Here is a 14,846-nt window from a genome sequence, read left to right as displayed (position 1 = left end):
CCCCCCTACCGGGCGCCGGCTGTCCCTACTTAAGCCCCCCTACCGGGCGCCGGCTGTCCCTACTTAAGCCCCCCTACCGGGCGCCGGCTGTCCCTACTTAAGCCCCCCTACCGGGCGCCGGCTGTCCCTACTTAAGCCCCCCTACCGGGCGCCGGCTGTCCCTACTTAAGCCCCCCTACCGGGCGCCGGCTGTCCCTACTTAAGCCCCCCTACCGGGCGCCGGCTGTCCCTACTTAAGCCCCCCTACCGGGCGCCGGCTGTCCCTACTTAAGCCCCCCCCTACCGGGCGCCGGCTGTCCCTACTTAAGCCCCCCTACCGGGCGCCGGCTGTCCCTACTTAAGCCCCCCTCCCGGGCGCCGGCTGTCCCTACTTAAGCCCCCCTCCCGGGCGCCGGCTGTCCCTACTTAAGCCCCCCTCCCGGGCGCCGGCTGTCCCTACTTAAGCCCCCCTCCCGGGCGCCGGCTGTCCCTACTTAACCCACCCCCTCCCGGGCGCCGGCTGTCCCTACTTTAGCCCTCCTCCCGGCGCTCTACAGGGCGCCGGCTGTCCCTACTTAAGCCCCCCTACCGGGCGCCGGCTGTCCCTACTTAAGCCCCCCTAATGGGCGCCGGCTGTCCCTACTTAAGCCCCCCTGCTGGGCGCCGGCTGTCCCTACTTAAGCCCCCCTCCTGGGCGCCGGCTGTCCCTACTTAAGCCCCCCTCCTGGGTGCCGGCTGTCCCTACTTAAGCCCCCCTCAAGGGCACCGGCTGTCCTTACTTATGCCTCCCTCATGGGCGCCGGCAGTCCCTACTTAAGCCCCCTAATGGGCGCCGGCTGTCCCTACTTAAGCCCCCCTAATGGGCGGCGGCTGTCCCTACTTAAGCCCCCCTACCGGGCGCCGGCTGTCCCTACTTAAGCCCCCCTATCGGGCGCTGGCTGTCCCTACTTAAGCCCCCCTATCGGGCGCCGGCTGTCCCTACTTAAGCCCCCCTCCCGGCCGCCGGCTGTCCCTTCTTAAGTCTTAAGCCCCCCTTCCGGGCGCCGGCTGTCCCTTCTTAAGCCCCCCTCCCGGGCGCCGGCTGTCCCTACTTAAGCCCCCCTACCGGGCGCCGGCTGTCCCTACTTAAGCCCCCCTACCGGGCGCCGGCTGTCCCCTACTTAAGCCCCCCTACCGGGCTGGCTGTCCCCTACTTAAGCCCCCCTACCGGGCGCTGGCTGTCCATAATTAAGCCCCCCTCCCGGGCGCCGGCTGTCCCTACTTAAGCCCCCATCCCGGGCGCCGGCTGTCCCTACTTAAGCCCCCCTCCCGGGCGCCGGCTGTCCCTACTTAAGCCCCCCTACCGGGCTCCGGCTGTCCCTACTTAAGCCCCCTTACCGGGCGCCGGCTATCCCTACTTAAGCCCCCCTCCCGGGCGCCGGCTGTCCCTTCTTAAGCCCCCCTCCCGGGCGCCGGCTGTCCCTTCTTAAGCCCCCCTACCGGGCGCCGGCTGTCCCTACTTAAGCCCCCCTACCGGGCGCCGGCTGTCCCTACTTAAGCCCCCCTACCGGGCTGGCTGTCCCCTACTTAAGCCCCCCTACCCGGGCTGGCTGTCCCCTACTTAAGCCCCCCTACCGGGCTGGCTGTCCCCTACTTAAGCCCCCCTCCCGGGCGCCGGCTGTCCCTACTTAAGCCCCCCTACCGGGCGCCGGCTGTCCCTACTTAAGCCCCCCTATCGGGCGCCGGCTGTCCCTACTTAAGCCCCCCTACCGGGCGCCGGCTGTCCCTACATAAGCCCCCCTCCCGGGCGCCGGCTGTCCCTACATAAGCCCCCCTCCCGGGCGCCGGCTGTCCCTACATAAGCCCCCCTCCTGGGCGCCGGCTGTGCCTACATAAGCCCCCCCTCCCGGGCGCTGGCTGTCCCTACTTAAGCCCCCCTAATGGGCGCCGGCTGTCCCTACTTAAGCCCCCCTAATGGGCGCCGGCTGTCCCTACTTAAGCCCCCCTAATGGGCGCCGGCTGTCCCTACTTAAGCCCCCCCTAATGGGCGCCGGCTGTCCCTACCTAAGCCCCCCTCCCGGGAGCCGGCTGTCCCTTCTTAAGCCCCCCTCCCGGGCGCCGGCTGTCCCCTTCTTAAGCCCCCCTCCCGGGCGCCGGCTGTCCCTGCTTAAGCCCCCCTACCGGGCTCCGGCTGTCCCTACTTAAGCCCCCCTACCGGGCGCCGGCTGTCCCTACTTAAGCCCCCCCTACCGGGCGCCGGCTGTCCCTACTTAAGCCCCCCTCCCGGGCGCCGGCTGTCTCTTCTAAAGCCCCCCTCCCGGGCGCCGGCTGTCCCTTCTTAAGCCCCCCTAACCGGGCGCCGGCTGTCCCTACTTAAGCCCCCCTACCGGGCTGGCTGTCCCCTACTTAAGCCCCCCTCCCGGGCGCCGGCTGTCCCTACTTAAGCCCCCCTCCCGGGCGCCGGCTGTCCCTACTTAAGCCCCCCTCCCGGGCGCCGGCTGTCCCTACTTAAGCCCCCCTCCCGGGCGCCGGCTGTCCCTACTTAAGCCCCCCTCCTGGGCGCCGGCTGTCCCTACTTAAGCCCCCATCCCGGGCGCCGGCTGTCCCTATTTTAGCCCTCCTCCCGGCGCTCTACAGGGCGCCGGCTGTCCCTACTTAAGCCCCCCTATCGGGCACCGGCTGTCCCTACTTAAGCCCCCCTATCGGGCGCCGGCTGTCCCTACTTAAGCCCCCCTACCGGGCGCCGGCTGTCCCTACTTAAGCCCCACTACCGGGCGCCGGCTGTCCCTACATAAGCCCCCCTCCCGGGCGCCGGCTGTCCCTACATAAGCCCCCCTCCCGGGCGCCGGCTGTCCCTACATAAGCCCCCCTCCCGGGCGCCGGCTGTCCCTACTTAAGCCCCCCTAATGGGCGCCGGCTGTCCCTACTTAAGCCCCCCTAATGGGCGCCGGCTGTCCCTACCTAAGCCCCCCTCCCGGGCGCCGGCTGTCCTACCTAAGCCCCCCTCCTGGGCGCCGGCTGTCCCCTTCTTAAGCCCCCCTCCCGGGCGCCGGCTGTCCCTTCATAAGCCCCCCCTCCCGGGTGCCGGCTGGCCCTACTTAAGCCCCCCTACCAGGCGACGGCTGTCCCTACTTAAGCCCCCCTACCGGGCGCCGGCTGTCCCTACTTAAGCCCCCTACCGGGCGCCGGCTGACCCCTACTTAAGCCCCCCTCCCGGGCGCCGGCTGTCCCTACTTAAGGCCCCCTAATGGGCGCCGGCTGTCCCTACCTAAGCCCCCCTCCCGGGCGCCGGCTGTCCCTACCTAAGCCCCCCTCCCGGGCGCCGGCTGTCCCTTCTTAAGCCCCAATACCGGGCGCCGGCTGTCCCTTCTTAAGCCCCCTACCGGGCGCCGGCTGTCCCTTCTTAAGCCCCAATACCGGGCGCCGGCTGTCCCCTTCTTAAGCCCCCCTACCGGGCGCCGGCTGTCCCTTCTTAAGCCCCCCTACCGGGCGCCGGCTGTCCCTTCTTAAGCCCCCCTACCGGGCGCCGGCTGTCCCTTCTTAAGCTCCCCTACCGGGCGCCGGCTGTCCCTCCTTAAGCCCCCCTACCGGGCACCGGCTGTCCCTCCTTAAGCCCCCCTACCGGGCGCCGGCTGTCCCTCCTTAAGCCCCCCTACCGGGCGCCGGCTGTCCCTACTTAAGCCCCCCTACCGGGCGCCGGCTGTCCCTTCTTAAGCCCCCCTACCGGGCGCCGGCTGTCCCTTCTTAAGCCCCAATACCGGGCGCCGGCTGTCCCTTCTTAAGCCCCCCTACCGGGCGCCGGCTGTCCCTTCTTAAGCCCCCCTACCGGGCGCCGGCTGTCCCTTCTTAAGCCCCCCTACCGGGCGCCGGCTGTCCCTTCTTAAGCTCCCCTACCGGGCTCCGGCTGTCCCTACTTAAGCCCCCCTACCGGGCGCCGGCTGTCCCTACTTAAGCCCCCCTACCGGGCGCCGGCTGTCCCTACTTAAGCCCCCCTCCCGGGCGCCGGCTGTCCCTTCTAAAGCCCCCCTCCCGGCGCCGGCTGTCCCTTCTTAAGCCCCCCTACCGGGCGCCGGCTGTCCCTACTTAAGCCCCCCTACCGGGCTGGCTGTCCCCTACTTAAGCCCCCCTCCCGGGCGCCGGCTGTCCCTACTTAAGCCCCCCTCCCGGGCGCCGGCTGTCCCTACTTAAGCCCCCCTCCCGGGCGCCGGCTGTCCCTACTTAAGCCCCCCTCCTGGGCGCCGGCTGTCCCCTACTTAAGCCCCCCATCCCGGGCGCTGGCTGTCCCTATTTTAGCCCTCCTCCCGGCGCTCTACAGGGCGCCGGCTGTCCCTACTTAAGCCCCCCTATCGGGCACCGGCTGTCCCTACTTAAGCCCCCCTATCGGGCGCCGGCTGTCCCTACTTAAGCCCCCCTACCGGGCGCCGGCTGTCCCTACTTAAGCCCCACTACCGGGCGCCGGCTGTCCCTCCCTACATAAGCCCCCCTCCCCGGGCGCCGGCTGTCCCTACATAAGCCCCCCTCCCGGGCGCCGGCTGTCCCTACATAAGCCCCCCTCCCGGGCGCCGGCTGTCCCTACTTAAGCCCCCCTAATGGGCGCCGGCTGTCCCTACTTAAGCCCCCCTAATGGGCGCCGGCTGTCCCTACTTAAGCCCCCTAATGGGCGCCGGCTGTCCCTACCTAAGCCCCCCTCCCGGGCGCCGGCTGTCCTACCTAAGCCCCCCTCCCGGGCGCCGGCTGTCCCTTCTTAAGCCCCCCTCCCGGGCGCCGGCTGTCCCTTCATAAGCCCCCCTCCCGGGGTGCCGGCTGTCCCTACTTAAGCCCCCCTACCAGGCGACGGCTGTCCCTACTTAAGCCCCCCTACCGGGCGCCGGCTGTCCCTACTTAAGCCCCCCTACCGGGCGCCGGCTGACCCTACTTAAGCCCCCCTCCCGGGCGCCGGCTGTCCCTACTTAAGGCCCCCTAATGGGCGCCGGCTGTCCCTACCTAAGCCCCCCTCCCGGGCGCCGGCTGTCCCTACCTAAGCCCCCCTCCCGGGCGCCGGCTGTCCCTTCTTAAGCCCCAATACCGGGCGCCGGCTGTCCCTTCTTAAGCCCCCCTACCGGGCGCCGGCTGTCCCTTCTTAAGCCCCAATACCGGGCGCCGGCTGTCCCTTCTTAAGCCCCCCTACCGGGCGCCGGCTGTCCCTTCTTAAGCCCCCCCTACCGGGCGCCGGCTGTCCCTTCTTAAGCCCCCCTACCGGGCGCCGGCTGTCCCTTCTTAAGCTCCCCTACCGGGCGCCGGCTGTCCCTCCTTAAGCCCCCCTACCGGGCACCGGCTGTCCCTCCTTAAGCCCCCCTACCGGGCGCCGGCTGTCCCTCCTTAAGCCCCCCTACCGGGCGCCGGCTGTCCCTACTTAAGCCCCCCTACCGGGCGCCGGCTGTCCCTTCTTAAGCCCCCCTACCGGGCGCCGGCTGTCCCTTCTTAAGCCCCAATACCGGGCGCCGGCTGTCCCTTCTTAAGCCCCCCTACCGGGCGCCGGCTGTCCCTTCTTAAGCCCCCCTACCGTTCGCCGGCTGTCCCTTCTTAAGCCCCCCTACCGGGCGCCGGCTGTCCCTTCTTAAGCTCCCCTACCGGGCGCCGGCTGTCCCTCCTTAAGCCCCCCTACCGGGCACCGGCTGTCCCCTCCTTAAGCCCCCCTACCGGGCACCGGCTGTCCCTCCTTAAGCCCCCCTACCGGGCGCCGGCTGTCCCTCCTTAAGCCCCCCTACCGGGCGCCGGCTGTCCCTCCTTAAGCCCCCCTACCGGGCGCCGGCTGTCCCTCCTTAAGCCCCCCTACCGGGCGCCGGCTGTCCCTGCTTAAGCCCCCCTACCGGGCGCCGGCTGTCCCTGATTAAGCCCCCCTACCGGGTGCCGGCTGTCCCTGCTTAAGCCCCCCCTACCGGGCGCCGGCTGTCCCTTCTTAAGCCCCCCTACCGGGCGCCGGCTGTCCCTACTTAAGCCCCCCTACCGGGCGCCGGCTGTCCCTACTTAAGCCCCCCTACCGGGCGCCGGCTGTCCCTACTTAAGCCCCCCTACCGGGCGCCGGCTGTCCCTACTTAAGCCCCCCTACCGGGCGCCGGCTGTCCCTACTTAAACCCCCCTACCGGGCGTCGGCTATCCCTACTTAAGCCCCCCTACCGGGCGCCGGCTATCCCTACTTAAGCCCCCCTACCGGGCGCCGGCTGTCCCTACTTAAGCCCCCCTACCGGGCGCCGGCTGTCCCTACTTAAGCCCCCCTACCGGGCGCCGGCTGTCCCTACTTAAGCCCCCCTCCCGGGCGCCGGCTGTCCCTACTTAAGCCCCCCTCCCGGGCGCCGGCTGTCCCTACTTAAGCCCCCCTCCCGGGCGCCGGCTGTCCCTACTTAAGCCCCCCTCCCGGGCGTCGGCTGTCCCTACTTAAGCCCCCCTACCGGGCTGGCTGTCCCCTACTTAAGCCCCCCCTCCCGGGCGCCGGCTGCCCATACTTAAGCCCCCCTCCCGGGCGCCGGCTGTCCCTACTTAAGCCCCCATCCCGGGCGCCGGCTGTCCCTACTTAAGCCCCCCTCCCGGGCGCCGGCTGTCCCTTCTTAAGCCCCCCTCCCGGCCGCCGGCTGTCCCTTCTTAAGCCCCCCTCCCGGCCGCCGGCTGTCCCTTCTTAAGCCCCCCTCCCGGGCGCCGGCTGTCCCTACTTAAGCCCCCCTACCGGGCGCCGGCTGTCCCTACTTAAGCCCCCTACTGGGCTGGCTGTCCCCTACTTAAGCCCCCCTACCGGGCGCTGGCTGTCCCTACTTAAGCCCCCCTCCCGGGCGCCGGCTGCCCATAATTAAGCCCCCCTCCCGGGCGCCGGCTGTCCCTACTTAAGCCCCCATCCCGGGCGCCGGCTGTCCCTACTTAAGCCCCCCATCCCGGGCGCCAGCTGTCCCTACTTCAGCCCTCCTCCCGGCGCTCTACAGGGCGCCGGCTGTCCCTACTTAAGCCCCCCTAATGGGCGCCGGCTGTCCCTACCTAAGCCCCCCTCCCGGGCGCCGGCTGTCCCTACTTAAGCCCCCCTCCCCGGGCGCCGGCTGTCCCTACTTAAGCCCCCCTCCCGGCGCCGGCTGTCCCTACTTAAGCCCCCCTCCCGGGCGCCGGCTGTCCCTACTTAAGCCCCCCTCCCGGGCGCCGGCTGTCCCTTCTTAAGCCCCCCTCCCGGGCGCCGGCTGTCCCTTCTTAAGCCCCCCTCCCGGGCGCCGGCTGTCCCTTCTTAAGCCCCCTCCCGGGCGCCGGCTGTCCCTTCTTAAGCCCCCCTTCCGGGCGCCGGCTGTCCCTTCTTAAGCCCCCCTCCCGGGCGCCGGCTGTCCCTTCTTAAGCCCCCCTCCCGGGCGCCGGCTGTGCCTTCTTAAGCCCCCCTCCCGGGCTCCGGCTGTCCCTTCTTAAGCCCCCCTCCCGGGCGCCGGCTGTCCCTACTTAAGCCCCCCTACCGGGCTCCGGCTGTCCCTACTTAAGCCCCCCTACCGGGCGCCGGCTGTCCCTACTTAAGCCCCCCTCCCGGGCGCCGGCTGTCCCTTCTTAAGCCCCCCTCCCGGGCGCCGGCTGCCCCTTCTTAAGCCCCTCTACCGGGCGCCGGCTGTCCCTACTTAAGCCCCCCTACCGGGCGCCGGCTGTCCCTACTTAAGCCCCCCTACCGGGCTGGCTGTCCCCTACTTAAGCCCCCCTACCGGGCTGGCTGTCCCCTACTTAAGCCCCCCTACCGGGCTGGCTGTCCCCTACTGAAGCCCCCCTCCCGGGCGCCGGCTGTCCCTACTTAAGCCCCCCTCCCGGGCGTCGGCTGTCCCTTCTTAAGCCCCCCTCCCGGGCGCCGGCTGTCCCTTCTTAAGCCCCCCTCCCGGGCGCCGGCTGTCCCTTCTTAAGCCCCCCTCCCGGGCGCCGGCTGTCCCCTTCTTAAGCCCCCCTCCCGGGCGCCGGCTGTCCCTTCTTAAGCCCCCTCCCGGGCGCCGGCTGTCCCTTCTTAAGCCCCCCTCCCGGGCGCCGGCTGTCCCTACTTAAGCCCCCCTACCGGGCTCCGGCTGTCCCTACTTAAGCCCCCCTACCGGGCGCCGGCTGTCCCTACTTAAGCCCCCCCTCCCGGGCGCCGGCTGTCCCTTCTTAAGCCCCCCTCCCGGGTGCCGGCTGTCCCTTCTTAAGCCCCTCTACCGGGTGCCGGCTGTCCCTGCTTAAGCCCCCCCTACCGGGCGCCGGCTGTCCCTACTTAAGCCCCCCTGCCGGGCTGGCTGTCCCCTACTTAAGCCCCCCTACCGGGCTGGCTGTCCCCTACTTAAGCCCCCCTACCGGGCTGGCTGTCCCCCTACTTAAGCCCCCCTACCGGGCTGGCTGTCCCCTACTGAAGCCCCCCTCCCGGGCGCCGGCTTTCCCTACTTAAGCCCCCCTATCGGGCGCCGGCTGTCCCTACTTAAGCCCCCCTACCGGGCGCCGGCCGTCCCTACTTAAGCCCCACTACCGGGCGCCGGCTGTCCCTACATAAGCCCCCCTCCCGGGCGCCGGCTGTGCCTACATAAGCCCCCCCTCCCGGGCGCCGGCTGTCCCTACTTAAGCCCCCCTAATGGGCGCCGGCTGTCCCTACTTAAGCCCCCCTAATGGGCGCCGGCTGTCCCTACTTAAGCCCCCTAATGGGCGCCGGCTGTCCCTACCTAAGCCCCCCTCCCGGGAGCCGGCTGTCCCTTCTTAAGCCCCCCTTCCGGGCGCCGGCTGTCCCTTCTTAAGCCCCCCTCCCGGGCGCCGGCTGTCCCTACTTAAGCCCCCCTACCGGGCTCCGGCTGTCCCTACTTAAGCCCCCCTACCGGGCGCCGGCTGTCCCTACTTAAGCCCCCCTCCCCGGGCGCCGGCTGTCCCTACTTAAGCCCCCCTCCCGGGCGCCGGCTGTCCCTTCTTAAGCCCCCCTCCCGGGCGCCGGCTGTCCCTTCTTAAGCCCCCCTACCGGGCGCCGGCTGTCCCTTCTTAAGCCCCCCTACCGGGCGCCGGCTGTCCCTACTTAAGCCTCCCTACCGGGCGCCGGCTGTCCCTACTTAAGCCCCCCTACCGGGCTGGCTGTCCCCTACTTGAGCCCCCCTCCCGGGCGCCGGCTGTCCCTACTTAAGCCCCCCTCCCGGGCGCCGGCTGTCCCTACTTAAGCCCCCCTCCCGGGCGCCGGCTGTCCCTACTTAAGCCCCCATCCCGGGCGCCGGCTGTCCCTACTTTAGCCCTCCTCCCGGCGCTCTACAGGGCGCCGGCTGTCCCTACTTTAGCCCTCCTCCCGGCGCTCTACAGGGCGCCGGCTGTCCCTACTTAAGCCCCCCTATCGGGCGCCGGCTGTCCCTACTTAAGCCCCCCTATCGGGCGCCGGCTGTCCCTACTTAAGCCCACCTACCGGGCGCGGGCTGTCCCTTCTTAAGCCCCCCTACCGGGCGCCGGCTGTCCCTTCTTAAGCCCCCCTACCGGGCGCCGGCTGTCCCTTCTTAAGCCCCCCTACCGGGCGCCGGCTGTCCCTTCTTAAGCCCCCCTACCGGGCGCCGGCTGTCCCTTCTTAAGCCCCCCTACCGGGCGCCGGCTGTCCCTCCTTAAGCCCCCCTACCGGGCGCCGGCTGTCCCTCCTTAAGCCCCCCTACCGGGCGCCGGCTGTCCCTCCTTAAGCCCCCCTACCGGGCGCCGGCTGTCCCCTGCTTTTGCCCCCCTACCGGGTGCCGGCTGTCCCTGCTTAAGCCCCCCTACCGGGTGCCGGCTGTCCCTGCTTAAGCCCCCCTACCGGGCGCCGGCTGTCCCTGCTTAAGCCCCCCTACCGGGCGCCGGCTGTCCCTTCTTAAGCCCCCCTACCGGGCCGCCGGCTGTCCCCTGCTTAAGCCCCCCTACCGGGCGCCGGCTGTCCCTGCTTAAGCCCCCCTACCGGGCGCCGGCTGTCCCTTCTTAAGCCCCCCTACCGGGCGCCGGCTGTCCCTACTTAAGCCCCCCTACCGGGCGCCGGCTGTCCCTCCTTAAGCCCCCCCTACCGGGCGCCGGCTGTCCCTGCTTAAGCCCCCCTACCGGGTGCCGGCTGTCCCCTGCTTAAGCCCCCCTACCGGGTGCCGGCTGTCCCTGCTTAAGCCCCCCTACCGGGCGCCGGCTGTCCCTTCTTAAGCCCCCCTACCCGGGCGCCGGCTGTCCCTACCTAAGCCCCCCTACCGGGCGCCGGCTGTCCCTACTTAAGCCCCCCTACCGGGCGCCGGCTGTCCCTACTTAAGCCCCCCTACCGGGCGCCGGCTGTCCCTACTTAAGCCCCCCTACCGGGCGCCGGCTGTCCCTACTTAAGCCCCACTACCGGGCGCCGGCTGTCCCTACTTAAGCCCCCCTACCGGGCGCCGGCTGTCCCTCCTTAAGCCCCCCCTACCGGGCGCCGGCTGTCCCTACTTAAGCCCCCCCTACCGGGCGCCGGCTGTCCCTACTTAAGCCCCCCTACCGGGCGCTGGCTGTCCCTACTTAAGCCCCCCTAAGGGGCGCCGGCTGTCCCTACTTAAGCCCCCCTCCCGGGCGCCGGCTGTCCCTACTTAAGCCCCCCTCCCGGGCGCCGGCTGTCCCTACTTAAGCCCCCCTCCGGGCGCCGGCTGTCCCTACTTAAGCCCCCCTCCCGGGCGCCGGCTGTCCCTACTTTAGCTCTCCTCCCGGCGCTCTACAGGGCGCCGGCTGTCCCTTCTTAAGCCCCCTACCGGGCGCCGGCTGTCCCTACTTAAGCCCCCCTATCGGGCGCCGGCTGTCCATACTTAAGCCCCCCTATCGGGCGCCGGCTGTCCATACTTAAGCCCCCCTATCGGGCACCGGCTGTCCCTACTTAAGCCCCCCTACCGGGCGCCGGCTGTCCCTACCTAAGCCCCCCTCCCGGGCGCCGGCTGTCCCTTCTTAAGCCCCCCTCCCGGGCGCCGGCTGTCCCTTCTTAAGCCCCCCTCCCGGGTGCCGGCTGTCCCTACTTAAACCCCCCTACTGGGCGCCGGCTGTCCCTACTTAAGCCCCCCTGCCGGGCGCCGGCTGTCCCTACTTAAGCCCCCCTACCGGGCGCCGGCTGTCCCTACTTAAGCCCCCCTACCGGGCGCCGGCTGTCCCTACTTAAGCCCCGCTACTGGGCGCCGGCTGTCCCTACATAAGCCCCCCTCCCGGGCGCCGGCTGTGGCTACATAAGCCCCCCCTCCCGGGTGCCGGCTGTCCCTACTTAAGCCCCCCTACTGGGCGCCGGCTGTCCCTACTTAAGCCCCCCTACCGGGCGCCGGCTGTCCCTACTTAAGCCCCCCTACCGGGCGCCGGCCGTCCCTACTTAAGCCCCCCTCCCGGGCGCCGGCTGTGCCTACATAAGCCCCCCTCCCGGGCGCCGGCTGTCCCTACTTAAGCCCCCCTAATGGGCGCCGGCTGTCCCTACTTAAGCCCCCCTAATGGGCGCCGGCTGTCCCTACTTAAGCCCCCCTAATGGGCGCCGGCTGTCCCTACCCAAGCCCCCCTCCCGGGAGCCGGCTGTCCCTTCTTAAGCCCCCCTTCCGGGCGCCGGCTGTCCCTTCTTAAGCCCCCCTCCCGGGCGCCGGCTGTCCCTACTTAAGCCCCCCTACCGGGCTCCGGCTGTCCCTACTTAAGCCCCCCTACCGGGCGCCGGCTGTCCCTACTTAAGCCCCCCTCCCGGGCGCCGGCTGTCCCTACTTAAGCCCCCCTCCCGGGCGCCGGCTGTCCCTTCTTAAGCCCCCCTCCCGGGCTCCGGCTGTCCCTTCTTAAGCCCCCCTACCGGGCGCCGGCTGTCCCTACTTAAGCCCCCCTACCGGGCGCCGGCTGTCCCTACTTAAGCCCCCCTACCGGGCTGGCTGTCCCCTACTTAAGCCCCCCTACCGGGCTGGCTGTCCCCTACTTAAGCCCCCCTCCCGGGCGCCGGCTGTCCCTACTTAAGCCCCCCTCCCGGGCGCCGGCTGTCCCTACTTAAGCCCCCCTCCCGGGCGCCGGCTGTCCCTACTTTAGCCCTCCTCCCGGCGCTCTACAGGGCGCCGGCTGTCCCTACTTAAGCCCCCCTATCGGGCGCCGGCTGTCCCTACTTAAGCCCCCCTATCGGGCGCCGGCTGTCCCTACTTAAGCCCCCCTATCGGGCGCCGGCTGTCCCTACTTAAGCCCCCCTACCGGGCGCCGGCTGTCCCTTCTTAAGCCCCCCTACCGGGCGCTGGCTGTCCCTTCTTAAGCCCCCCTACCGGGCGCCGGCTGTCCCTTCTTAAGCCCCCCTACCGGGCGCCGGCTGTCCCTTCTTAAGCCCCCCTACCGGGCGCCGGCTGTCCCTTCTTAAGCCCCCCTACCGGGCGCCGGCTGTCCCTACTTAAGCCCCCCTCCCAGGCGCCGGCTGTCCCTACTTAAGCACCCCTCCCGGGCGCCGGCTGTCCCTACTTTAGCCCTCCTCCCGGCGCTCTACAGGGCGCCGGCTGTCCCTTCTTAAGCCCCCCTACCGGGCGCCGGCTGTCCCTTCTTAAGCCCCCCTACCGGGCGCCGGCTGTCCCTTCTTAAGCCCCCCTACCGGGCGCCGGCTGTCCCTTCTTAAGCCCCCCTACCGGGCGCCGGCTGTCCCTTCTTAAGCCCCCCTACCGGGCGCCGGCTGTCCCTACTTAAGCACCCCTCCCGGGCGCCGGCTGTCCCTACTTAAGCACCCCTCCCGGGCGCCGGCTGTCCCTACTTTAGCCCTCCTCCCGGCGCTCTACAGGGCGCCGGCTGTCCCTACTTAAGCCCCCCTACCGGGCGCCGGCTGTCCCTACTTAAGCCCCCCTATCGGGCGCCGGCTGTCCATACTTAAGCCCCCCTATCGGGCGCCGGCTGTCCCTACTTAAGCCCCCCTACCGGGCGCCGGCTGTCCCTACTTAAGCCCCCCTACCGGGCGCCGGCTGTCCCTACTTAAGCCCCCCTATCGGGCGCCGGCTGTCCCTACTTAAGCCCCCCTATCGGGCGCCGGCTGTCCCTACTTAAGCCCCGGCTGTCCCTACTTAAGCCCCACTACCGGGTGCCGGCTGTCCCTACTTAAGCCCCCCTCCCGGGCGCCGGCTGTCCCTACTTAAGCCCCCCACCCGGGCGCCGGCTGTCCCTTCTTAAGCCCCCCTCCCGGCCGCCGGCTGTCCCTTCTTAAGCCCCCCTTCCGGGCGCCGGCTGTCCCTTCTTAAGCCCCCCTCCCGGGCGCCGGCTGTCCCTACTTAAGCCCCCCTCCCGGGCGCCGGCTGTCCCTACTTAAGCCCCCCTACCGGGCTGGCTGTCCCCTACTTAAGCCCCCCTCCCGGGCGCCGGCTGCCCATACTTAAGCCCCCCTTCCGGGCGCCGGCTGTCCCTACTTAAGCCCCCCTATCGGGCGCCGGCTGTCCCTACTTAAGCCCCCCTACCGGGCGCCGGCCGTCCCTACTTAAGCCCCACTACCGGGCGCCGGCTGTCGCTACATAAGCCCCCCTCCCGGGCGCCGGCTGTCCCTACATAAGCCCCCCTCCCGGGCGCCGGCTGTCCCTACATAAGCCCCCCTCCCGGGCGCCGGCTGTGCCTACATAAGCCCCCTCCCGGGCGCCGGCTGTCCCTACTTAAGCCCCCCTAATGGGCGCCGGCTGTCCCTACTTAAGCCCCCCTAATGGGCGCCGGCTGTCCCTACTTAAGCCCCCCTAATGGGCGCCGGCTGTCCCTACATAAGCCCCCCTCCCGGGAGCCGGCTGTCCCTTCTTAAGCCCCCCTCCCGGGCGCCGGCTGTCCCTTCTTAAGCCCCCCTCCCGGGCGCCGGCTGTCCCTACTTAAGCCCCCCTACCGGGCTCCGGCTGTCCCTACTTAAGCCCCCCTACCGGGCGCCGGCTGTCCCTACTTAAGCCCCCCTCCCGGGCGCCGGCTGTCCCTTCTAAAGCCCCCCTCCCGGGCGCCGGCTGTCCCTTCTTAAGCCCCCCTACCGGGAGCCGGCTGTCCCTTCTTAAGCCCCCCTACCGGGCGCCGGCTGTCCCTACTTAAGCCCCCCTACCGGGCGCCGGCTGTCCCTACTTAAGCCCCCCTACCGGGCTGGCTGTCCCCTACTTAAGCCCCCCTACCGGGCTGGCTGTCCCCTACTTAAGCCCCCCTCCCGGGCGCCGGCTGTCCCTACTTAAGCCCCCCTCCCGGGCGCCGGCTGTCCCTACTTAAGCCCCCCTCCTGGGCGCCGGCTGTCCCTACTTAAGCCCCCATCCCGGGCGCCGGCTGTCCCTATTTTAGCCCTCCTCCCGGCGCTCTACAGGGCGCCGGCTGTCCCTACTTAAGCCCCCCTATCGGGCGCCGGCTGTCCCTACTTAAGCCCCCCTATCGGGCGCCGGCTGTCCCTACTTAAGCCCCCCTACCGGGCGCCGGCTGTCCCTACTTAAGCCCCCCTACCGGCGCCGGCTGTCCCTACATAAGCCCCCCTCCCGGGCGCCGGCTGTCCCTACATAAGCCCCCCTCCCGGGCGCCGGCTGTCCCTACATAAGCCCCCCTCCCGGGCGCCGGCTGTCCCTACTTAAGCCCCCCTAATGGGCGCCGGCTGTCCCTACATAAGCCCCCCTCCCGGGCGCCGGCTGTCCCTACTTAAGCCCCCCTAATGGGCGCCGGCTGTCCCTACTTAAGCCCCCCTAATGGGCGCCGGCTGTCCCTACCTAAGCCCCCCTCCCGGGCGCCGGCTGTCCCTACCTAAGCCCCCCTCCCGGGCGCCGGCTGTCCCTACCTAAGCCCCCCTCCCGGGCGCCGGCTGTCCCTTCTTAAGCCCCCCTCCCGGGCGCCGGCTGTCCCTTCATAAGCCCCCCTCCCGGGCGCCGGCTGTCCCTACTTAAGCCCCCCTACCGGGCGCCGGCTGTCCCTACTTAAGCCCCCCTACCGGGCGCCGGCTGTCCCTACTTAAGCCCCCCTACCGGGCGCCGGCTGACCCTACTTAAGCC

The 14,846-nt window shown here is 70.5% G+C and overlaps 1 protein-coding gene across 2 annotated transcripts in view; it reads left to right on the top strand.

Moving 5' to 3' along the window:
- Window positions 1-14,846, top strand: part of ABHD12 (abhydrolase domain containing 12, lysophospholipase) — a 1,393,598-nt gene that overhangs the window by 1,361,568 nt on the left and 17,184 nt on the right. The window lies entirely within an intron of this gene.

This window comes from Hyperolius riggenbachi, chromosome 4, assembly GCF_040937935.1.
Source record: "Hyperolius riggenbachi isolate aHypRig1 chromosome 4, aHypRig1.pri, whole genome shotgun sequence".
In the NCBI taxonomy this organism is placed as follows: domain Eukaryota; kingdom Metazoa; phylum Chordata; class Amphibia; order Anura; family Hyperoliidae; genus Hyperolius; species Hyperolius riggenbachi.
This window is presented reverse-complemented; position numbering and strand designations above follow the sequence as displayed.